Source organism: Amblyraja radiata, chromosome 13, assembly GCF_010909765.2.
Source record: "Amblyraja radiata isolate CabotCenter1 chromosome 13, sAmbRad1.1.pri, whole genome shotgun sequence".
Taxonomy (NCBI): Eukaryota; Metazoa; Chordata; class Chondrichthyes; order Rajiformes; family Rajidae; genus Amblyraja; species Amblyraja radiata.
This window is the reverse complement of record NC_045968.1, coordinates 57,387,758-57,412,767: the sequence shown is the minus strand read 5'-3', so window position 1 is coordinate 57,412,767 and position 25,010 is coordinate 57,387,758. Positions and strand designations below refer to the sequence as shown.

At 43.7% G+C, this 25,010-nt stretch overlaps 1 long non-coding RNA gene across 5 annotated transcripts in view; it reads right to left on the bottom strand.

The window, feature by feature from the left end:
* LOC116980069 overlaps window positions 1-25,010 on the bottom strand; it is a 294,722-nt gene that overhangs the window by 76,287 nt on the left and 193,425 nt on the right. For 4 of the 5 annotated variants that reach the window (XR_004413848.1, XR_004413850.1, XR_004413852.1 and 1 more), the window contains exon 3: window positions 20,805-20,920. This is a non-coding gene — a long non-coding RNA (uncharacterized LOC116980069). Of the gene's footprint in view, window positions 1-8,976; window positions 9,054-20,804; window positions 20,921-25,010 lie in introns of all 5 variants that reach the window. The other variant, XR_004413849.1, reaches the window with a different exon arrangement.

Below are 25,010 nucleotides of genomic sequence, written 5' to 3'. Positions count from 1 at the left end.
AGAAAACCCACGCAGGTCACGTGGAGAATGTACAAACTCCGTACAGAGAGCATAGGTAGTCAGGATTGAAGACAGGTCTCCGGCGCTGTAAGTGCCGTGAGGCATCAATTACCGCTGGGCCACCGTGCTGCCCGTCTTGTCATGGATTGGCTTAACGAATCAGTTTGTGTTAGGCGCTCCCCCCTGGTGAATGCTATGTACTTACCTTTCTCTGTTTCTCTCCCGAGTACAGGCCTCGTGGCTGTGAGTCTGGAATCAAGGGGTTAAAGGCTCCTGTACCCGATTGGCCAAGCTGCATCAGGTGACGGGTGACTCATCTGAAGCTTAAATACCAGAGTTTCCCAGGATTCTCTCTCTTCTTCGTAGACCCTGACGTGAGCCTGCTGGTGTGAGCTGAGGAAGGCCTGGCCACATGGCATAGATCTTTGTGTACTTTCACCATTACTTGTTAACAAATATTGAATTGGGACGGATAAAGGCTGACCTTAGTGTTTTCGGGTATTTTGTTTCAGGGTTATATCTCTTTAGGCAGGTTTTAGAGTCTCTGGTTCGACGGCCCATTACGTGGCTGGCTGGAGCACTGTTTAATTGTTTGTTAGTCCGTCCATATCCCTGACTGGGTTGTTTGAATCAGGTTTGGGTTTTGTGTTCCATTGAAAAATTAAAACTATTTTTGAATTTGAACCTGGTTTTTGAATTATGTTACGCGGCTCTGAAGTACCTGCATTCGGGAGTCGTAACAAAATGGGGGCTCGTCCTAAGTTTTGAGGACCCTAGACATTTTTGGGGGGGTTTTTGGTAGGCTTCTGGTGACTGAGGAAGTCTGTGTGTGTGAGGGGATTTTTTCTTCCCTGCTTTGAGGCAGTCTGTGTTGTGAGGGAATGTTTTCTTCCCTGTATGTGGTAGCATTGGTGCCCAGGGTTTAGCTGGTGGTTTGGTGCTACATTAGAGATGGAATTTAAGGTGAAAGAGTTTGTTGAGGCTCCTAGTCGGGAGTTGTTTGATAGATGTACGAAGGAGCATTTGATTTTGCTGGCTGAGAACTATGCCGTGCCTATTGACAAGCATTCAAAGAAACACTCCATTAAATCGGAGTTGTGGGCTGCGTTGGTGGAGGGTGGGGTTTTGCCTGGCTGTGCAGACAGTCCCCCACCTTCTGTTCAGCCAGTTCAGAACATGGAGGCCGTCATTAAACTGAAGGAGATGGAGCTTGAGTCACAGAGAATTGCCTCTTTATTAAAAGAGAAAGAGCTCATGCATGTTCTTGAAATGAAACGGCTTGAGCTTGAGGAGGAAACCAAAAGGGCTGAATTTCAGCTGCGGGAAAAAGAAATAGATAATTCCCGGGTTTCTTCTAGGGAACAGGAGTTTGATATGAGCAAGAACATCCGCCTGGTTCCCCCGTTTCGTGAGAAGGATGTGGACAAGTATTTCACAGTGTTTGAACGGGTGGCTTTGTCCTTGAAGTGGCCTAGGGACATGTGGACCTTGCTATTGCAGTGTGTTCTTGTGGGTAAAGCACGGGAGGTGTACTCGTCTTTATCTGTTGAAAGCAGTCTGGACTATGAGTGTGTGAAGTCTACAGTATTAAGGGCTTATTAATTAGTACCAGAGGCGTATCGGCAGAAGTTCCGGCGCTTTAGGAAGTTTGATAGTCAGACTTATGTGGAGTTTGCTAGGGAGAAGGAGGCATTTTTTGACAGGTGGTGCGCTTCTCAAGGAGTGAAGGATTTTGAGCTACTGCAGGCCTTGATGATTATGGAAGACTTTAAGAACTGTCACCCTGAGAGGGTTTCTATTTACCTTAATGAGCAGAAGGTGAATGAGGTGTCTAAGGCCGCGGTGTTGGCAGATGAGTATGTATTGACTCATAAATCTGATTTTGTTGGGCGATCCTATAGTTTTGGTGCACGGCCGGTTGATCGTGGTGGTGTCGCCGGTGGCAGTGTCAAAGCTGTTTCTGTGCCTGCAAGTGGCAGCACATTGATACAGGGGGAGGTCCAAGCTGATAAGGTTGACGGAAATTTGAGGACTAAGGAAGGTCCTGTGTGCTACTATTGTAGAGGGAAAGGGCACATGTTAAAGTCGTGTCACGTGCTGAAAAAGAAGGATGCAAAGCCTGTGGCTTTGGTGGGTACACAGAAGGCACCTGTGGTTCCTGAGGTGCCTGAGTCTGATGAGTGTAGGAATTATTCTGCGTTCATCATGAATGGTTTTGTTTCTCTGGAGGATGGGGGTGATAGAGTTCCAGTATCCATCTTGCGTGATACTGGTGCTGCTCAGTCCTTTATATTGGATAGAGTACTGCCGTTTTCTGGGGAATCATCGGTTGGGTCAAGTGTCCCTGTGGTAGGATTCGGGATGGATGACATGGTAGTGCCTTTGCATACCGTGCGTCTCGAGTCCGAGTTGGTTTCAGGCCGGGTAACTGTTGGGTTACGGCCGTGTTTTCTCGTTGGGGGAGTTTCTGTGATTTTGGGGAATTACTTGGCAGGAGGTAGAGTTTTAGTTACTCCTGAGGTGACGGCTGTTCCGATGGTGCAGAGTCCTGATAGATTGGCTAAGCAGCATCTTCGCAGCTTGTGCTGTCACGAGGGCTATGGCTAAGAGCCAGGCGAAGTTTGAGGATGTGGTGGACCTGAGTGAGAGCATTTTTGGGGATCAGGATGATAGATCCTGTGTTGTGAAGGGTGTTTCTCCATCTCAAGATGGGGTAGTGTCTGGAAATGTGCCGGTGTCGCTGTCACGTGACCGGCTGGTTGAGGAGCAAAAGAGTGATCCAGGTTTATCTGATCTGTTCGACTGCGCGGTGCCTGAGGGGGATATGGATTCCACAGCAAAGGGGTATTTTCTAAGGGATGGCTTACTGATGCGAAAGTGGTCTCCCTTGGATATATCTGGGCATGATGATTGGAGCGTGGTTGATCAGATTGTGATACCTCGTCGGTATAGGGACGAGATACTCTGTTTGGCTCATGATGGTCCTCTGGGTGGACATTTGGGGGTCAATAAGACGTATGACCGTATCTTACGGAATTTTTTTTGGCCAGGGTTGAAAAAGGACGTGAAACAGCAGTGCAGGTGTTGTCACATTTGCCAGGTGGCAGGAAAGCCGAACCAATCGATTGTTCCTGCGCCTTTATATCCAATCCCTGTGGTCGGTGAGCCATTTGAGCGGATTCTAGTTGATTGTGTGGGTCCTCTACCTCGGACAAGGGTGGGCAACAAGTTTTTATTGACAATTATGTGTGCGTCTACCCGCTTTCCGGAGGTGGTCCCTTTGCGTAGAATTACTGCCCCTGCAATTGTTAAGTCTCTCACTAAGTTTTTTTCGTTGTTCGGTTTGCCCAAGGTTGTGCAGAGTGACCAAGGTACCAACTTCATGTCGAAGGTTTTTGGTCAGGTAATGAAGTTGTTAGATATTAAGCATTGTTACTCCAGAGCGTATCATCCTGAGAACCAGGGAGCTCTCGAGAGGTTTCACCAGACTTTGAAATCTATGTTGAGGACTTACTGCCTGGAGTTTGAAAAAGACTGGGATGAGGGGGTTCATCTAGTTATGTTTGCGGTGCGTGAGGTCGTGCAGGAGTCTTTAGGGTTCAGTCCTGCTGACCTGGTGTTCGCGCATACTGTACGTGGTCCGTTGAGGGTCCTGAAGGAGAAATGGTTGCAGGAGGATACAAAACGTAGTATTTTAGACCACGTCTGTACTTTTCGCTCTAGACTGAGGAGGGCATGCGAACTGGCAATGGGTAATCTTGCTTCTGCTCAGTCTAGGATGAAGGACTGGTTCGACAGGAAGGCTTCTAGTAGGAATTTTGCTCCAGGTAACAAGGTCCTGGTGTTATTGCCTATTCCTGGTTCCAGTCTGCAGGCTTGGTATAGTGGTCCCTATCAGGTGGTTAAGAAGGTTGGTGAGAGGGATTACGTTATTGGTATCCCTGATCGGAGGCGCAAGGCTCAGCTCTGTCATGTCAACATGATGAAGCAGTACCATGAGCAGGAGCCTGTGGAGGTTGATGGGGAGGAGCTGTGTCCTTCGGTTTCGTCTAAGCCTGTTTTGGCTGCAGTGGTGCTGCCCCCTGACACGGGTGGTGAAGTGGGTGAGGCACGGTTGTCTGTGGCAGTGACGCAGGGAAAGCTGAGTAACTCTGAGGCTTTGGAGTCGCATCCCTTGCGGTTGTCTCATTTGACTGGAAGTCAGCGGGGTGATCTGCTTGCTTTGGTGAAGTCATATGGGTCACTGTTCTCGGATGTGCCTTCTCAGACGTCTGTGCTGCAGCATGACATTGACGTGGCCGGTGCTGCGCCAATTAAACAGCATCCGTATCGGGTCAACCCTGACAGGCGTCATCGTCTAAGGAGTCAGGTTGACTATATGCGGCGGCATGGCATTGCTGAACCTAGTTGTAGTCCGTGGAGTTCTCCGTGTCTACTGGCTACGAAGGCTAATGGGGAGGACAGGTTTTGCACGGACTTTCGGAAAGTGAATGGTGTAACTAAGCCGGATTGCTATCCTCTCCCACGGATGGAGGATTGCGTGGATCGTGTGGGAAGTGCATCTTTTGTGTCTAAGTTGGACTTGTTAAAAGGGTATTGGCAAGTTCCTTTGACTAGGCGGGCGAGGGAGATCTCTGCGTTCGTTACGCCTGATGACTTTCTTCAGTACATGGTAATGGCATTTGGGATGCACAATGCGCCGGCGACCTTCCAACGGTTGGTGAACATTGTATTGTCTGGTTTGTCCTTCTGTGAGGCATACCTTGATGATTTGGTTGTGTGCTCCAGGTCGTGGATTTGCTGAGTCCGAAGGTAGCTTTTGTGTGGTCCGCAGAGTGTCAACAAGCCTTTGATCATACTAAAAGTCTTCTGGTGCGCGCACCTGTGCTTGCGGCACCTGATTTTGAGCGTCCATTTAAGCTGGCAGTGGATGCTAGTGATCGTGGGGTTGGTGGAGTTCTTCTACAGGATGATTCAGATGGGGTGGAGCATCCAGTTTCGTACTTCTCTAAGAAGTTTAATCATCATCAGAAGTGGTACTCCACCATTGAGAAAGAAGCCCTTGCTATTTTAATGTCTCTGAATCATTTCGAGGTTTATGTTGGCTCCTCGAATGTCCCTGTCATCGTACTCACGGATCATAATCCTTTGGTATATTTGCAGAGTATGAAGAATAAAAACCGGCGGTTAATGAGCTGGAGTTTGCAGCTGGAAGACTACAACCTGGAGGTCAGGCATATCCGTGGCAAGGATAATGTCTTGGCTGACGCCTTGTCGCGCCAGTAGTGTTTTAGCTCCTGAATAGTTTCTGGGATTTGGTGGTGTTTTTTCTCTCTTCTTCCGAAACTTATTCAGTATCTTTGGGTGGGGGTGTTAGGCGCTCCCCCCCTTGGTGAATGCTATGTACTTACCTTTCTCTGTTTCTCTCCCAAGTAGAGGCCTCGTGGCTGTGAGTCTGGAATCAAGGGGTTAAAGGCTCCTGTACCCGATTGGCCAAGCTGCGTCAGGTGACGGGTGACTCATCTGAAGCTTAAATACCAGAGTTTCCCAGGATTCTCTCTCTTCTTCGTAGACCCTGACTTGTGAGCCTGCTGGTGTGAGCTGAGGAAGGACTGGCCACATGGCATAGATCTTTGTGTACTTTCACCATTACTTGTTAACAAATATTGAATTTGGACGGATAAGTGCTGACCTTAGTGTTTTCGGGTATTTTGTTTCAGGGTTATATCTCTTTAGGCAGGTTTTAGAGTCTCCGGTTCGACGGCCCATTACGTGGCTGGCTGGAGCACTGTTTAATTGTTTGTTAGTCCATCCATATCCCTGACTGGGTTGTTTGAATCAGGTTTGGGTTTTGTGTTCCATTGAAAAATTAAATCTATTTTTGAACTTGAACCTGGTTTTTGAATTATGTTACGCGGCTCTGAAGTACCTGCATTCGGGAGTCGTAACAGTTTGATACATGAAAAAAAAGTTGAAAATAATGAATCAATAATTTTGCAGATCAGGCATAGGAAGGCATGAATGGTTGTAATGCCAGTTATGATGATAAGATCAGCATGTTGGTCTTGGTACACATCCATGAAAGCCAACTTTGTAGGAATGTTATTGTCAGCAAAAGCTGTACGAAAGCCATTCCTGTGGCTGCTGAAGGGAGGTGCTTTGTGATTTCTGTGATTTGAAAGCAAAGCTTGGATGAAGAGCAGGATTCAGATTTTCATCCTCTGCACTGATGGAGAAAATGGAGAGAAGCAGAAAAGTCGTCATGAGATCCAAAAGTCCTCGAGGCCAAAAATCAAGTGGCGGTAGGAAGTAGGCAAAATCATGGTCAGGAATTTAGCTCATGGACCTCGCTGGTGTGGTGAGAGATAACAATTGAACTAGACTTTAGACAATGTGTCATGCAGCTTCATCACTAGTATGAAAAATACTCCATATTGACAAGAAGTTGAAAAGGCCATTTGACAGATAAACAATACTTTGGAAATGCATGTTTTTCTGCTGTAGTTCTAAAACTTAAAAGCGTGGAACTGCAGATACATATTTACAGCCTCGTCAGTCACATTGGCAAAGTGAATGTCAAGAGAGAATCGAGAGTCTAGAGTGTTTTGTTGTCATGTGTCCCAGATAGGACAATGACATTCTTACTTGCAGCAGCACAACAGGTGAAGGCATGGTGCACTGTGAACAATATAATAAGCGAGAAAAAAGTTCAGTGTGTGAAATATTCACATATGTGTGAGTTCTCACATGAGAAACACAGGCCAGATACTTCAGAAATGCCTTAGGCATAATCATCTTCAGGAAATGAGAAACATCCAACAGCAAAAAGCGTCTTCTGTGGTCCGACACAGAGGGTGTCTTTGTCAGCTCCTCTTCAGCTATCAAAGACCTACTCTCCAATTCACTATGTGGTTTTGTCCTTCAGGATGCACATGCATATGATCTTTACTGAAATACTTCCAAGTAAAATGCAGAAAGCATCAAGCACTGCACATAGCCTTTTCTTTGAGCCTATAAACAAGCCTCTGACTCCGTTAAACAAGGAATGTTTTTTCATGTTCAGCTTTGCTCAGAAATTCATCACTATTCTACATAAGGTCATCAGGCCATCCGTGATAAGAGTAGAATTAGGGCATTCGGCCCATCAAGTCTATTCTGCCATTCAATCATGGTTGATCTATCTATCCCTCCTAACTCCATTCTCCTGCCTTCTCCCCATTACCTCTGACACCTGTACTAATCAAGAATCTATCTATCTCTGCCTTAAAAATATCCACTGACTTGGCCTCTACAGTGTTCTCTGGAACTCACCACCATCTGACTAAAGAAATTTCTCCTCATCTTCTTCCTAAAAGAAAGTCCTTTAATTCTGAGGCTGTGACCTCTAGTCCTAGACTCTCCCACTAGTGGACACATCCTCTCCCCTTCCACTCTATCCAAGCCTTTCACTATTCTGTATGTTACAATGAGGTCCCCCTCTCAACTCCAGTGAGTACAGGCCCAGTGCCGACAAATGCTCATCATAGGTTAACCTACTCATTCCTGCAATCATTCTTGTAAACCTCCTCTGGACCCTCTCCAGAGCCAGCACAACCTTCCTCAGATATGGTGCCCAAAATTGCTCACAAAATTCCAAATGCAGCCTTACCAGTGTCTTATAGAGCCTCAGCATTACATCTTACATCCCTGTTTTTGTATACAAGCCCTCTTGAAATAAATAATAGCATTGAGTTTGCTTTCTTTACTACCGATTCAACTTGCAGATTATCATCGACTACATGATGGTAGGCAAGTGACAATCCGGTCTCTCACGGTCCCAATCCCACTGCAGATTGGGTCACGAAAGGCTGTGTCATCACTCCAATCCCTTTCTCAATCTTTTATGTCTCAATATTCCATCCTACCTCAACTATCTTCCCACTGGAGTATAGATATATCACAGGATGGATGGGAAACTCTATAACTCCAACTACAGAGTCAAGGTGACTCCAACTTTCAATATATTGTTGACATTTTTGGATACCATGCTCAAAATTGTCATCAACTATCTTGCTGAACTGTAGAAGAAAATGGGCCTTTCATTAAACAGCTGCAAACAATGGTCCTCTGTCAACCTGTTCCATTTGTACAACAATGGTGCCACCTCTTGCAACTCTAAAAACAAAGGTCACTTCCCATATCTCAAGAGCCGCCCTCTACATTATAGAAAGATATTGAAGATGAAATTCACCACCATTTCAAGGATGAAAGCACAACCTTTGGCCATCTGTGGAAAATAATGTGTCAAGGACCTCAAATCCTGAACCAATCTCCTGGTCTATCATGTAACAGTAATCTCTGCCCCACTTTACCCTTCAGAAAGAAAGATAATCTACAGTAGACATCTCAGAGCCCTGAAGATATCGCACCAATGTTATGTTCGCAATTTTTTTAAATCCTGAACCAAAGTCAGCCAGCTCCCCCAGGGCAGCATTATCAGCCTCAAGGCTCTAAATGCACTGGCTCACTCTCAGAGATGGGAAGCACTGTGTCATTCCCGATACCAGACTCCATAGCAAGAACTATTCTTTTGGCCCTGGCAATAGCAAGAGATTATCAGAAGATTAGGGGAAATGATAGGAACGGTAGGTGGCACAGCGGTAGAGTTGCTGCCTTACAGTGCGTACAGCACCAGAGACCCGGGTTCCATCCTGACTACGGATGTTATCTGTGCGGAGTCTTTGTACGTTCTCCACGTGACCGCGTGGAGTTTTCTCCAAGATGTTCGGTTTTCTCCCACACTCCAAACACGTACAGGTTTGTAGGTGCATTGGCTTGGTATAAATGTAAAATTGTCCCTAGTGTGTGTAGGATGGTGTTAATGGTCGCTGGTCGGAGCGGACCCGGTGGGCCGCAGAGCATGTTTCCGCGCTGTATCTCTAAATTGAACTAAACTAAACTAAACCAAGCATGTCACTAATAATGTAACATCCTCACCAATTCATGGCAATCTCGGGCCGGTTTCCGGTCAAAGTGGGAGGAGCGTCTGGGTTGCCACTGAGCATCTTGGATCCCTTCATTTGAAGGAAACAACATAGGAAAATTAATGGAAGACCCTAACTCACAAACTACCCATCTGACCACCCTACCAATGTAGCATGGTTGTGGATCTCACATTGATCTTGGCAGGCCCTTCAGAACCTACAGCACTGGAAAGGAGGAAAACCATCCTCAACCTCAAGAAATGGCCTAAGAAGAAAAATAAAAAGATTGAGTGTGATGGAGCTTATGGCCGTTCTTCATAGGTACATAGATGCGTAGACAATAGGTGCAGGAGTAGGCCATTCGGTCCTTCGAGCTAGCACTGCCATTCAAAATGATCATGGCTGATCATCCACAATCAGTACCCCATGCATGCCTTCTCGCCATATCCCTTGATTCCGCTAGCCCTAAGAGCTCTATCCAACTCGCTTTTGAATGTATCCACTGAATTGGCCTCCACTGCCTTTTGAGGCAGAGAATTCCACAAATTCACAACTCTGTGGGTTGAGTCTCTCTTCGCCAGCAGATTCTCTTCCTCTAGGGTGCTTTCCTTGGGGACCTGCATTAAATATAACCTAGAGGAGTGGGAAAGGAAACAAGGGTTCGGATGATAATCCTAACAACATTTGCACATATCCAGAAGGCATGAAATACACCAAGGTGGCTGAATGTACAATTTTCCAGTACATCAAAGAGGCACAACCAATTTTATGCATGTACTCTGGGCAGAGCCTTATAAATGCTACTGGTTGCCTCTCCAGCACATTCGACATTAGGTGCACATGCCCTGATTTTGCTCCTCTCTTGATCATTGGGCATGAGTGCAGTTTACCTTACTGAAAGGGTAAGAGACATGAATGTTGTTATTGACCGTGTGAGGGAAACAACGAAGGGGCAAGTTTATTTTTAATATGAGAATGAAAGTCATCTCCTTTTGCTTGGTTGTAAATTAAATAATGGAAGAGAGCGCTGCAGGTAGGGTGCAGGACTGTTGCCATTTGTTATTCAAGATGAGCCTTAAAGAAATAAAGAAAAGTGTAGTTAATCAAAACACTTCATAGAGTGATACAGTGTGGAAACAGGCCCTTCGGCCCAAATTATCCCAGCTACACTAATCCCACCTGCCAGTGTTTGGTCCATATCCCTCAAAACCTGTCCTATCCATGTACCTGTCTCATTGTTTCTTAAACGTTGTAATCTTAAATGATGCGATAGTCCCTGCCTCAACTACCTCCTTTGGGCGGTACAGTGGCGCAGCGGTAGAGTTGCTGCCGTACAGTGTCAGAGACCCTGGTTCGATCCTGGCTACGGGTGCTTGTCTGTACGGAGTTTGCACATTCTCCCCGTGACCTGTGTGGGATTTCTCCGAGAACTTCGGTTTCCTCCCACACTCTAAAGACCTACAGGTTTGTAGGTTAATTGGCTTGGTATTAAAAAAAGTTTAAATTGTCCCTAGTGTTGGATAGTGTTAATGTGCAGGGATCGCTGGTCGGTGCGGACTTGGTGGGCCGAAGGGCCTGTTTCCACGCCGTATTTCTAAACTAAACTAAACTAAACTAATGTAAACTACCTCCTCTGGCTGCTCATTACATACACCCACCACCCTTTGTGTGAAAATGTTACTCTCAGATTCCTATTAAAATCTTTCCCCTTCACCTTAAACCTATATCCTCTGGTCCTCGATTCCCCTACTCCGGTCTCTCTGTTCATCTACCCAATCTATTCTTCTCATGATTTTATACACTTCAGAGGATGACACTATCAGAGCTGGTGACCTCCTCTCTCTTGACAATCTTGGCAATCTGCCAAGCAAAGCTGAGATACATTAATGCCTTCCTTATCCTTGCTCCTACCAGGTCAGCCACCAGGGAAGCTTCCAAGAACAGCGGTACTGAACTGTTAATCATTTCTCAGATTATTTTTCCATTAACTGCCATTAACTTAAAAGCGCAGCAAACAACAAGGCATGCTTCCACAAGTTAGGGGGTACTTTAAATAAGCTACTGGCCTATTCATAGATTACCATACACAGAAAACACACCTATCCCTTAGACTCCTTTTTGTTGTCATCTCATCTCAATGATGATTTGCATAACTAGGCTAAAAAATGTCAACATTTTGAATTCTGAATTAGCATGGCAGCCATTTCAATTCCCAGCAATGTATGGAAACATGAAAGCCTATTGGGAATGCTGGACCGTTTGGTTCTGGAGGTGAACACACGCAACAATAGGCAACAATGTACTGAAGATGGACACAAAATGCTGGAGTAATAGCCCTGTCCCACAGTACGAGTTCATTCCAAGAGTTCTCCCGAGTTTGCCCTGATTCGAACTCGGAGATTTAAGGTAATGGCCACTCGTCGGTACTCGGGGCTCTCGTGGACATTATTCAACATGTTGAAAAATCTTCACGAGTCTTCCCGTGCTTACCTGCCATTAGCAGGGGCGGAAATCCTGGGGGGGGTGGAGGGGACACGTCCCCCCTCTGTTTTGAGAGGTGGGGTACATCCCCCTCACGTTTTTGTAATCCGGATTTTAAAACCCGGTGAAATCTCCGCTTTCCGCGAGACAGTGGAGGTGGGACTGCTGATCAAGGGCGCCGATTGGACGAGAGAGACGTCGGTCAGCAGGCAATGGGGGCGGGACATGATGATTCAGCGCGATCATTGGAGGAGGGAGACGTGGCACAGACATGCGCCTCATCCGCAGCCAGGATCGATCCCGGCTCTCCGGCGCTGTCCCGTCCCCACCCGAGTGCCCCCCCCCCCATGGCTGGCCAGAGAGGTCGAGAGTCAGACGGGCGCGGTGCCCACAGGCTCACAGCCAGCGCAGAGAAGCAGCGCAAAACCCAGCTCAACTCTGCCTGTCCCACCAGGTTAACCTACTTGCGGAAAATATGGCCAGCGTGGAGAAGCAGCGCTGGTGGCCCTTCAGTCCAGGCAGGGCTGTAGGTTAACCCGGCGAGACAGGCAGAGTTGAGCTGCATTTAGCACTGGATTGAGCCTCCGAAGCCTCGCGCGCGTGTGAGTGTGCGCATGCGCGCGCGGCTGCCAAAAAATTGTGTCCCCCCTGTCTCCCGGTCCCCTCCATATTTTGATTGCGATTTCCGTGCCTGGCCATTAGCGAGTCTTCCCGAGTACCTGCCATTTGCGTAACGATCTGCTAAGAGACGTCCCCGAGCTCCGACGTACCCGCTACGTTCATTCTCCGTGCTTACCACGAGTTCGATTTTTTTTTTAACTCAGGAGAGCTCTTGGAATGAACTTGTACCGTGGGACAGGACTTTAACTCAGCAGGACAGGCAGCATCTCTGGATGGGTGACAGGATGGGTGACGTTTCGGGTCAAGACCTTTCTTCAGAGTGTGCTGATGTCGTCAGACCCTTACATTTTAAATTTGTGAAGAGGCGAAGAAAGAAAGCCGGAGCCAAGCTGGGGTTACCTCATTATGCTACTGATAATGGAAATGGTGATTTTGTCTGTCCTTCTTTTATGTGACCATTCCTGTACCATTGCAGCCAGAGGTAAAGTCAACCTCTATATTCACAAACATGTAGCAGCTTTGTGTGAACTGTTAATAGGAATCTGATGGGTAACTTTTTCACACAAAGGCTGATGGGTGTATGGAACAAGCTGCCAGAGGAGGTAGTTGAGGCAGGGACTGTCCCAACATTTATGAAACAGCTAGACAGATACATGGATAGGAGAGGTTTGGAGGGATATGGACCAAACGCAGGCAGGTGGGACGAATGTAGCTGGGACCTGTTGGCCGGTATGGGCAAGTTGGGCCGAAGGGCCTGTTTCCATACTGTATCACTATAACTGTATAACTCTATGTTCCATTAAGCCCATGGTTTTATTTTTCTTAAGCCATGAACCTTGAGGGATGCTTCTCTCATCGAAATGCAGTTATGGAAAACTGCTTGTGAAAAAGTGAGTTAAAAGTTCTAAAGGAAATATTCTTTCAGGCTTCATTCCTATAGAGGATGACAGCTGATACAGTGTATCAAGACAAGCCACTTTTGAGGAATTACTTATTTGTTGAAGTTAAAAGGCCTTGGTTTTAAAGCAGAAACACCTGCTTTCAGATACAGCACAAGCTCCAGAGAAACTACTATTGTGATGGGCCAGCACTTTATTTCAATCTTTGGTCAATGTTTGTTGAACTGGGATAGCTCAGAAGAATTTCCCTACAAGTAGGATTTGCTTTGAAATAATTGCAGTTGAGCATGAAAATGAGTCTGTTTGATAAACACTGATGAGCAATCACCCTGTTGCATTTTACACAACATCACAGAGGAATGTATTCTAAACAAATTGCCTTTCTTATCCTTTTATAAACACATTTCCCCCTTAATTTGTACTTTAGTTGACATGAATGTCTATTTATTTACTCTGAAACAAAGGAAGTACCGGTGCACCTGGCTCTCTTAAAATTGTGGAATCAAAATTCAGAATTGTGTGACAGGGGTAAAGAAAAAGAGAATTTAAGTCTTTTTCCACTTTAAGTGTTTGATCTCTATTGGATTACAAACGTGTGTGATAAGATTAAATATGCTGCTAATATCTGAACGTTTGAAAAGCCCTGATAGCCTTAATAAGATTGGTAATTCTGGAGTCCATGTTCTCCAAACACCAAGGAAGTCTAGATTAAACAAATCATTCAAAATAATGAATTAAAATGAAAAATATGGTTTAAAACTAATGGAATGTCTGCACTGTAACAATTTTCTGTCCTTGAATAATATTTTTACTTTTATAAAGTATTTCCAGATATGCAAGTTACAAGTTTGCTCTGTGCAATAACTCAAAGCAAATTTGATGCCAAGTTATATATTTTTTTCAGAACAGATAAAAAAATGTGGTGCACTGCTGCATAATTTATATCTTTATGGAGAAAATGCTGATTTTTTGATGATTTCATAATGCCTAAATCAGCCTTTTTTGGCCGTTTTGCTAAAAGGTCGTGCATTTTCTCCAGTTGTACCGTGATTACAATGACGTTTTCTATGTTAACACATTAATATTAATGTCATTATTAATGTGTTAACATAGTATAACTTGCAAGAAGATTTCCACCACCGGGTACGCCCCAGTCAGTCGCTCATTCGTTCGTGCTGCTGCCCGCTATTTCAGTCTTCTCCAAGATCTATCTAAGAAAGAACTGCAGATGCTGGAAAAATCGAAGGTAGGCAAAAAATGCTGGAGAAACTCAGCGGGTATGGAGAGAAGGAATAGGCGACGTTTCGGGTCGAGACCCTTCTTCATACAGATGTGGGAAGGGGCGGGAAAAAGAAAGAACGAGGCGGAGACAGTAGGACTAGAAGGAGAGCTGGGAAGGGTGAGGGGGAGGAGGGAGAAGACAAGGGCTATCTAAAATTAAAGAAGTCAATGTTGACACCGCTGGGGTGTAGACTACTCAAGCAAAATACCCAAGCTTGTCTCCTCACTACATTTACTGCTGGCTCCAATCGCAAATCTGAGTTTTCGAGTGATCTGGAATTCATTGATTTTGGAATTCCACTGTGGAAAATGGAAAACAAATCTCTCAGAGGTTTTTAGAGAAACACACAGAGGAACATATACCAAGCGAGTCATCATTACGGAAAAATTATGTTGACAGCAACTTCAACATTGTTGTGCAGAAAATTAGAGATGAAGTTGCACGCAACAAAATATGGATCTCAATAGACGAGACAACCGATGCTGTGGGGAGATATGTTGCCAAAGTGGTCATTGGTACACTGGAGGCTGGTCAACCATCAAAGGAGTATTTGTTGACATCGGAAGTATTGGAGAAGTCAAACAGCTCAACGATTGCTCAGTTGTTTACATCTTAACTTGCTGTACTTTGGCCAGAAGGTTTGTGACTGATGCAGCTCCGTACATGAAAAAAGCTGCTCATGCTCTTAAAGTTTTATTCCCCAAAATGTTGCATTTGACATGCTTAGCTCAAGGATTTCATAGAATTGCCAAGAAAATACGTAGCTTGTTTCCAAATGTCAATCGCCTAGTTTCCAATGTCAAGAAAATCTTCCTCAAAGCACCGTGCAATTGTTCAAGGAAATGGCACCCGAGACTCCGCTACCTCCTCAACCCGTTTTGATTAGGTGGGCACATGGTTCTCTGCTGTACTCTACTATGCTGCAAATTTTGAAAAGATTAAAGAAATCGTCAAGTGTTTTGAAGAAGAAGAATCTGCTGCAGTCAGGATCGTCAGTGAAATCATGCAGAAAAAGTCCCTCCACCGCGATCTTGTGTTTATTGCTTCCATTTTTGCAAACTTCCCACAAGCTATCACTTCCCATGAGAAACGTAGCAAAACATTAGTGAATAACTTGCAAGTTTTCAACAAAGTAACTGACGGTGTTCGTAAAATTCCTGGCGATGTAGGTAAAGACATACAAGGAAAATGTGAGAGAGTGATTTTAGCTAACAAAGATCTTGAAGAAATACAAAACATAGCTAAAGTTCTCAAAGGTAGTTGTAATGCACAAGATATCAACATGAATATAGAGTCTGTAGCTTATTTTGGGTATGCACCAATGACCTCAGCTGAGGTAGAAATAAGTTTTTCACAACTGAAGCATATTCTGTCTGACAGACGGCATAGTTTAACACCAGATAATTTGAAAAAATTGTGAGTAATTATGTGCAACCAGGTAACTTTGGTCATTTAATGTAGTATACCTTTATATTATCATTTTTTACCATATTCTAGTCGTGGAAATACATGCCTTTTTATGCTTTTTTTTTTGTCAATAAATGCCTTTTTCGTGCCTTTTTTGTAATTTTATTATGCCATTTTGCCTGCCTATTTTAGAGTTTTTTAGTGCCTAAACATCCTGGCTCTAATAATCAGCAATTTTTTTTTGTTTGATTCTTCTTCTATTTATTGATTCTTCTATTATTGATTGACACTACCTTATGTAGACACAAAATGCTGGAGTAACTCAGCAGGGTAGGCAGCATCTCTGGATAGAAGGAATGGATGAAGTGTCAGGTCTCAACCTGAAACGTTACCCATTCCTCTATCCAAAAATACTGCCAACGCCGCTGAGTTACTCCAGCATTTTGTGTCTATCTTTGTGTCTATCTTTGGCATAAACCAGCATCTGCAGTTCCTTCCCACATATACTGTATTCGAATGTGTCTGGTTATCAAATACATATACAAATAGGAAAATAGTTATTTGACAACCAAAGCTATCAAAGTTTGCCAGGACAGTGTTGGGGTCAGGGCCTCCGAATTCATCACCTCGAGACCTGGTGACAGGTACATAACCAAGACTGGGGATAGTGTAGCCACAAAACCTTAATGTAGTCAGAGCTAGTGAGGAGATTGAGGACAAACTGCTGGACAGATGAAGCACTACTCAGTCAAATGTGCACAAATGTACAGGGACTTGGTTAGTATTGCGTACAGTTTTGGTCACCAAATCTAAGGAAAGACATTCTTGCCATAGAGGGAGTACAGAGAAGGTTCACCAGACTGATTCCTGGGATGTCAGGACTTTCATATGAAGAAAGATTGGATAGACTTGGCTTGTACTTGCTAGAATTTAGAAGATTGAGGGGGGATCTTATAGAAACTTACAAATTTCTTAAGGGGTTGGACAGGCTAGATGCAGGAAGATTGTTCCCGATGTTGGGGAAGTCCAGGACAAGGGGTCACAGTTTAAGGATAAAGGGGAAATCCTTTAAGACCGAGATGAGAAAAACATTTTTCACACAGAGAGTGGTGAATCTCTGGAATTCTCTGCCACAGAAGGTAGTTGAGGCCAGTTCATTGGCTATATTTAAGAGGGAGTTAGATGTGGCCCTTGTGGCTAAAGGGATCAGGGGGTATGGAGAGAAGGCAGGTACAGGATACTGAGTTGGATGATCAGCCATGATCATATTGAATGGCGGTGCAGGCTCGAAGGGCCGAATGGCCTACTCCTGTACCTGTTGTCTATGTCTCTATGTACTCTCCCTCATGGCAGACTCTGAGCAATACATCGGCCATGATCATATTGAATGGCGGTGCAGGCTCGAAGGGCCGAATGGCCTCTACTCCTGTACCTGTTGTCTATGTTTCTATGTACTCTCCCTCATGGCAGACTCTGAGCAATACATTAGTTTCCGTTCCTAGCACAGGACAACTCATGTGAATTTTCATGATTCCAGTCTCACCTTAGCCAGTGGCAATGAGCATTCAGTCTTCATGACCATCTTACACAGGAATGGAGTTACCAAGCAACCAACCAAAGAAACTCAAACTAAATCTTTCCTGTATTTTTCAAATGTTTAACCTGAACCGGGGAGCAGAGGTCTAAGTAACCATGTTTCTATACTCTCATCTTTTGCAACCTGTATAGGCCAAACATTTGCCACAAGTCGAAGACTTTTAAGAGAGCAGCTTTGCTACCTTTAGACTACTGTAGTCAAGAGCATCAGTTATTCATAGGTCAACGTAGCTACAAAGGCCCTTAATCAATCAGTAGTGTCTGAATATGATGTCATCTACATTTTCGAGGACCTTTTAGAATGTGTCAGCTTGTTGGTCTCATGGACTAAAGGGAATGCAAATGGATGCTGTCAGGACTTTTAAAGCCTTTTCAAGCCAAAGGCATGGGCTGGAAAGGAATGTTAACGTTTAACTAGATACACAATAAAGACATGTGGCAGCTTTTCTAATGGATGGAGTACATAGCTTCAAGTATTTAACAACACACCAGATTGCCAAAGCATACAAAATGATGCAGGTTCATTCCTATCAAGTTTACTGTTACAAAATTCACAAATGTGAATGAATGTGTTTTCGAGAAAATGTGTTATCCAATATAAAAATAGTGATTGAGATGGAATGAAGCATTATGTTGAAACGATATTTGAAATGACATGTTTGAAATATATGTGTAATTGGGCTGAATTATATAAATGAATTCAACTTCAAATATTATCATAAATTCTTAATTGCTAACTTATTGATTTACTTTTTGACTGCATGTCACATTTAGAATGAGCTGCTTAAGTGTACCATCATTATAACTGGAGTCATGAGATTTAGTCATTTCCAGTAATATGTCTTCAGGTGCGAATAAATGGTAAATCAAAAATGATTACAGATATATTTAATCATTCATGAACATTTGCAATTTTTGCTCTCTAGATGTGCATTTCAAATTAACCTGTTCCTCATTTACTTTGGATCTGTTTTAATTAAATCTATCAACTTACAACCTACTCAGCCACATACAGTAGTGGCAGTATATTTATTCCTGATACTGATTTCATACAAGATCTATACTTTTTAAAAAGATAAAAAGAAAGAAATTTACAAATGTTTACTTGTAACTCCGGTATATTGATGACATTTAGTAAATGAACAATTTGCCAAAATAAGTCCCTGAAAATTTAAAACGTTTTGTGTTCATTTCAGTAAAAGGATGAGTATATATTCTGGGCGCAATAAGACAGCAGACAACCAAGTGTACTCTCCCCTGATCCATGACCCTATATAGCTTGGGGTCACTGACCAATGACATGTGACCTGCAGAAGTTAATTCCCACAGAACAACAGCAACCCCCTGCCCTGGTCATATTCTATTACATTTTGATACTAAATTAATTGTTTGTCTTCTCACAGAGAAGATCTCTGACCCTTTAGGCCAAATCCAAAAGCAGCTAGAAATACATATTACAATTGTACTTTCAAGTGATGGTCTACTAATTGAAATTAATATTCTAATTTATACCTTTTAGAAACGCTGTCAATGGGATAAGATATTCTTCCCTTTTGCACAGAAGCAGAAATCAATCATGCTCTGTTTCACCATGCGTGACTATAGATAACCAATTAGGTTCTACATTTATAACGAGTTCACATTCCCACAAATGTTTATTGCCAGCCCTCAAGTATTAGGTGAACTGCTTTGACTTAAGGGAGAAGATGCTATCAGATGGTGACTAGCTATTCACCTTGCTGCACCAGGGCATTTACACAAATGTCTTTATGCAAAAGGTCGAACAGTAATTTACTGAACTGCTGCCATTGAAACAGCTATGGAGTCTGAAGAAGGATCTCGACCCGAAACCTCACCTATTCCTTCTCTCTTGTGATGCTGCCTGTTCCGCTGAGTTACTCCAGCTTTTTGTGTCTATCTTTGGTTTAAACCAGCATCTGCAGTTCCTTCCTACACATGGTTCCAATGGGAATCGGTAGACAATTTCCCCATGTCTGCTACTGTTTTACAGAAGTCTAAGTATGTCAACATATCCAATATTTTTGGTTCCTATGATGGATTTTCATTGGTTATAGAAAACGTGCTGTTCAGTTTGGTAGTGGAACCAATTCACACTTCATTGCATTCTTGAGTTTTTGCACTCCCATCTTGATCGACAGGAGGAGGTGTTTGGTTGACAGCTCAGTTTTGCAGCAAGTTGATGAATGTCCAAGATAACAGATGGTAACATTCTGACATTCAACACAAGTCTCTTTATGAAGTTTCACGGTTTACTTTGGCTAGTGATTAAATACACATTATTTAAATCTGCCCCAAAAATAGAGAACCTTCATAAAGCACACTGTTATAAAAGATTACTCAGATTTAACAGGGGACATATATACTTACTATATATCAACAGTAAAATGGTTGTGAACTTTCATTTTGCAAACTGCAATGTGTAATAAATGTCTTGCACCTCAAATTCAAAATGGATTAGGTATCTGTATAATGAGTAAAACAGGTAGTGTTAAACTAACCTAGCTTAGGAAAAAGATTACTATCTTTGTGAAGAAGGGTCTCGACCCGAAATGTCACCCATTCCTTGTCTCCAGAGATGCTGCCTATCCCGCTTAGTTACTCCAGCATTTTGTGTCTATCTTTGGTTTAAGCCAACATCTGCAGCTTTCTTCCTACACTACAATTAAAGTTGGTATTTTTCGATTTAGCAAACATTACCCCACCAACTCTTCATCTCCTATAGGTAGTGATAGTTAGTTAGAAATTGTGTTCATATGTTGAGAGGTCATACACACCATACCAAATAAATGATATATATTTTTGTCAGATGATATTTCAAACTGAAGAATGGTCTCGACTCGAAACATCATTCGTCCATTTCCCTCCACAGATGCTGTCTAACCCGCTGAATTTCTCCAGAAGTTTGTTTTTTTACTTAGGATTTCAACATCAACAGTATGTTGGGTCTGCATTGATATATATTTGCTTATCTGGGCAATAAAAGTGGGTAGCTTCCCCAACTGGAGTAGGATCAGAGCCAAGCCCAACATTTTCTCATCCATCATCAATAATGTGTTATAACAGCTGAGAGCAAAGGAGAGATGAGAGAGACCAGGAACATTTTCTCATATTTCTATTCTCGAACTCAGGAGCACTGATTCTTAATTGCAGCCGATCAAGTTATGCTGCAAGTTATACTTCTGAAGAAGGGTCTCGACCCGAACCTTCACCTATTCCTTCTCTCCAGAGATGCTGCCTGTCCCGCTGAGTTACTCCAGCATTTTGTGTCCATTCAGTTTAAACCAATATCTGCAGTTCCTACCTACACAAGTTATACTGCAAGTGGCTGACTCAGTGCAACAAATCAAAGAACCTAAGGCTGATCTCCTCTGCTTGGCTCAATGTCACATCATGTAAGGCATTATCTTACAGAAATTTCTCACTATAAGTGTGTGTATTTTATAGGCATATGCAATATATTAGAACATGGCATAACAAATATTTCAAGGCACACATAAGGGTCCTTGCGAATATTTCAGATTCAAAATGACTTACCTGTGACATTTTTCATAGTAAAAGAGCTGTAGCAGAAGCCAACATCTAGGTGCAGATTTGATGTATGTTGTTTATAAGAACTACTAAAGGCCATTTCTTCAAGAAATCAACATGTTCTGGAGAAGGCAGGAAAAAAATCTGTAAAGGATCAAAACACCTTGGAGCCAATAAATCATTTAAATAAATAAATAAATAAATATAGTGGGGGGGGGGAAGTGTTTGTGACAGCATTGTTCCCATGAATGGTGGCACAAGGCAGAGAATGAACTGGAAGCATAGTCAGCTACAAGGTTCCCTCAACACACAGTGTTTGTGTTTACCCCATCATGCCTAACACCAAAACTGAATCAGAACAGCCTTTCACAATCATTTTAAGTTTTCAGACAGCTACTTGTAACCAGCAGGCATTTATGCAGTCAAAATAGGTAGAGTGTATACATATATTTATTTTGTACCTTTAAGCCTTTGTAGTGCATTAAGCAATCTTTCTTACACGTCTGTTACTTAAATTGAACAGGATTTAAGTGCATTGTAATGGGAACAGTGCAGACATTCAAACTATTTAATGCATGGAGTATTTACTGAACACAATGGTTCCTCATTTTAGTCGTATCACAAAGTTGGAGAAGGTTTCATGCATTTCAACATTAACATGCAGGTAGAGCAAGCAATTAGGAAGTCAAAAGGTGCTTCAGCTTTTATTGCGAAAGGATTGGAGCACAAAAGTAAGGAAGTCTTACAGAGATTAAACAGGGCTTTCATGTTTTTTTTTTTACTTTGGGCTCCTGCCATTTTTAGTACTTCTGCCAAAAGAAGGCAATGTGTGCCCTGGAGTCAGAAGAATGCAAACCCACTAGATTGTGAATGGGGGGGTGTCTATGGAGAGAGATTGCTTAAACTTGGCCTACACTCAGTGGTGCTCAGAAGAAAAGGAGCTGATCTCACTGAGGCATACAAGATCCGAGGAGTACTGAGTTTAGTAGATGTTCAGGGACTGTTTCAACAGGCATGAGACGAAAATCCAGGGAACAGTGTCGGAATAGGGAATTGGCCACAAAGAACTGAGGTGAGGAGAGATTCATTTATGCAGAGAGTTGTAAACCTTTGACATTTTCTACCCCAAAGGCACAGACAATAGACAATAGACAGACAATAGACAATAGGTGCAGGAGCAGGCCATTCGGCTCTTCGAGCCAGCACCGCCATTCACTGTGACCATGGCTGATCATCCACCATGGCCTTCTCCCCATATCCCTTGACTCCGCTATCTTTAAGAGCTCTATCTAACTCTCTCTTGAAAGCATCCAGAGAATTGGCCTCCACTGCCTTCTGAGGCAGAGAATTCCACAGATTCACAATTCTCTGAGTGAAAATGTTTTTCCTCGTCTCCGTTCTAAATGGACTCCACTTATTCTTAAACTGTGGCCCCTGGTTCTGGACTCCCCCAACATCGGGACCATGTTTCCTGCCTCTAGCGTGCCCAATCCCTTAATAAAATTATAGGTTTCAATAAGATCCCCGCTCTTCCTAAATTTCAGTGTATACAAGCCCAGTCGCTCCATTCTTTCAGCATATGACGGTCCCGCCATCCCGGGAATTAACCCCTTGAACCTACGCTGCACTCCCTCAATAGCACAAATGTCCTTCCTCAAATTTGGAGACCAAAACTGCACACAATACTCCAGGTGTGGTCTCACTCGGGCCCTGTACAACTGCAGAAGAACTTCTTTGCTCCTATACTTAACTCCTCCTGTTATGAAGGCCAACATGCCATTCGCTTTCTTCACTGCCTGCGGTACTTGCATGCTTACTTTCAGTGAATGATGAACAAGGACACCCAGATCTCGTTGTACTTCCCCTTTTCCTAACTTGACACCATCCAGAGTTATCTGTCTTCCTGTTCTTGCCACCAAAGTGGATAACCTCGCTTTTATCCACATTAAACTGCATCTGCCATGCATCTGCCAACTCACCCAACCTGCATCCTCATAGCATCCTCTTCACAGTTCACACTGCCACACAGCTATGTGGCATCTGCAAATTTGTTAATATAACTTTTAATCCGTTCATCTAAATCATTAATGTATATTGTAAATAGCTGCGGTCCCAGCACCGAGCCTTGCGGTATTGTGCCATTCTGAAAGGGACCCGTTAATCCCTACTCTTTGACTTCCCATCTGCAAACCAATTTTCTATCCATGTCAGTACCCTACCCCCAATACCATGTGCTCTAATTTTGTCCACTAATCTCCTATGTGGGACCTTATCAAAGGTTTTCTGAAAGTCCAGGTACACTACATCCACTGGCTCTGTAGGTTAATTGGCTTGGTAAATGTAAAAATTGTCCCTAGTGTGTGTAGGATAGTGTTAATATGCGGGATCGCTGGTCGGCGCGGACCCGGTGGGCCAAAGTGCCTGTTTCCGTGCTGTATCTCTAAACTAAACTAAAAAGACAATGATAGGGTGATGGGTGTGGGGAGGAAGCAGCTCTCTTGTGTAAGATGCACGATCACAGGATGTTGCCATGTTAGTGTCTGATCACTGATCTGATTGCTATCTCAGCTCTGCATTCCATCTACCAACAGCATTGTTTTACCCCTTGCTTTTCATGAATGCATCTACTTCTGCCTTAACAATATTCCATGACTGTTTCCACTGCCCTTTAATGAAGAGAGTTTCAGAGACTTACAGCCTTCTGACAGAGAAACATATTACTTCAACCTTGTCTTAAATCTTTAAACAGTGACCGACCCCGAGTTCTAGTTTCCACCACAAGCTCTCCGCGTGCACCCTTTAAAGCTTCATCAGGCTTTCACACGCTTCAATTTAAGACCCTCATTCTTCTCGACCCTAACAGGTTCAACACCAGCCTCTGTTGTTTTTGCTCAAAAGCTACTCACCCATTCCAAGTATTAATCAAAAATCATATGAAGCAAAATGAAATGTTCCTTAATTTTTCCCATTGAGCCTTCCCGGATGCCTGCAATGCAGTCACAAAACAAAGTATCAAAAGTTTCACACCAGTGTTGAGACAACTTACAAGAATTCTAAGACCAAGTTTCTGAGAGAGATAGTGACCCTGACAATGACTCGTCGGCACCTATTGTTGTGTGCTTCTTAAGGGGCTGTCCCACTGCGGCAAGCTAATCCGCGATTTAAGAGGAGTGTCTTCGATCTTCCAGCTCGAGGGCACTCGCCTGGAAAACCTCGAGCTGGATCGACCGCAGCGTTGAAACCGCGAGCTGGACCGACCACACACACACAGACACGCACGCACGCACGCACGCACGCACGCACGCACACACACACACACACACACACACACACACACACACACACACACACACACACACACACACACACACACACACACACACACACACACACACATCGCAAAGGCAGGGGCCAGGGAAAGCGGGGAAGCGCTGTCTGAAATTCAGACCCGCGATGAAGAGGAAGGTAAAAGACGATTGCGCAGTGTACGGTAAGTCCTTTAGAGAGCGCGGAGGGGGTGGGGAAGAGAAGGGGGGAGAAGGGGGGAGAAGGGGGAGAAGGGGGGAGAAGGGGGGAGAAGGGGGGAGAAGGGGGGGGAGAAGGAGTGTAGTTGAAGCTGCCAGTAGGCAGGAACTTCCCTCGAGCATGAAGGAGAGGTCCAGTTACCTCATACGACCTCCTAGGGCCACGTGTCGACCATGCTGCGAGTTTGAGTCGCGGGCAAACTCGTCTAAACTTGCAGATTAGGTCGCCGCAGTGAGACAGCCCCTTTAAGGTTTCTCTTTGGACTCTGAAAGCTACAGGTAAAGTTTTCCTCCTTTGTTAGGAATGTTCTCCTGAACTTTACTCATTTGTAATCTGATGAGCATGGGATCACATCACTTTTTTACTAGATCTATAGTATTTATGGGCATTTAATTTTGAAAGGGAACCTGCTGAAACTACCCGCTAGTGTGATGGCAGAAATCTCAGTTTAAGTTCATCTACTTCAGCGCTGTGAGACGCTCTGCCTCTGAGATGTTACCGATCCTTTAAATAATGTTCAGTTTCAAGTTTCAAAGTTATTAAAAGTATTAAAAAGGAGATTCTTATTTGAGTGAAGAGAACCAGTCATGATTCAAACTAAAACTTTGAAAGCCAGAGAAATGATTTGAGGCTAGAAGTGAATTTCACACCACAGACTATCCCATATTAATGATTGGCGTTAGCTCT